The following is a 1,142-nucleotide window of genomic DNA, read 5'->3' as shown; positions in this document are numbered from 1 at the left end:
GGTCGCTATGAGTCAATGGCACGTAACAACAACAACACAACAGATCTGAGTTCTCCGTGCATCCAGTTGACTCAGTCCCCAGATGAATGGCTCTAGCACCCCCTGGAACTTGGAGGAGGCTGGTACAGAAAAGGTGGAGGATTTGGGGGGCCCCCAGAGCAGTGGGTTTGTGGATAAGAGGTGCAGAACTCCATAGATGGGTGTCATGGAGCAATGTTATCCCTGGACTCAGTTTCATGGAGACCGACGAGCACAGTGTACCAGGTAGCCACTCACCCTTCACAGAGCCCTCCAAGCTGAGGCTGCCTGCCCCAGTGTAGAGGACAGTCTTGGAAACTCCCCGGGCAGTTCCGCTGTGTCCTGGGGGGCGGTTACTAAGAGTCACAGTTGATTCCATGGCCCTGGGCTGGATTAGGATGTTGTAAACACACCTCAATGAGCCCTGGTGGAACACTGGTTAAGTGCTCACCTGCTGACGGGAACATCGGTGGTTCAAACCCACCAACCGCTCTACGGGAGAAAGATGTGACCGTCTATTTCTGTGAAGATGAGAATCTTGGGAAGCCTCCGGGGCAGTTTTACTGTGTGCCACATCAGAATCCGCCTGTTGGCACAGGGTTTGGTTTGGGGTTTTCCTGCCGTGTGATACTTTAGTACCGGGCTGCGGATGCTAACCGAAAGGTCAGAACCAAAACAACACCCGTTTCAGCCATGTCGATTCGGACCCAAAGCATCTCTGTAGGACACAGTAGAACAGCTCCATGGGGTTTTCCGAGGCCGGAAATCTTATCAGAAACAGACAGCCTCATCCTTCTCCCTCGGAGTGGCTGGTGGGTTCGAACCGCTGATCTTTTGGTGAGCAGCAAGTGCTTTAACCACTGCATCACAAGGTTCTTCCATAAGGACGACAACATAGAAGGTCTTACGCAGCAGGTGGGCTCTGTCCCTGGGGTCTCCATGAGTTGGAACCCACTGGGGTCCTGCTGATATCAGCCAGTTCTCCAGGTTTACACGATGCTGTTAGGTGACACTGAGTCCATGTTGGCGCATGGCTGTAGGAAGACCATGGCTGTAGGAAGACCATGGCTGTAGGAAGACCATGGCTGTAGGAAGACCATGGCTGTAGGAAGACCATGGCTGTA

This window comes from Chrysochloris asiatica, unplaced genomic scaffold (genome assembly GCF_000296735.1).
Source record: "Chrysochloris asiatica unplaced genomic scaffold, ChrAsi1.0 scaffold00372, whole genome shotgun sequence".
NCBI classification, from domain to species: Eukaryota; Metazoa; Chordata; class Mammalia; order Afrosoricida; family Chrysochloridae; genus Chrysochloris; species Chrysochloris asiatica.
Note: the sequence above shows the minus strand (reverse complement) of the source record.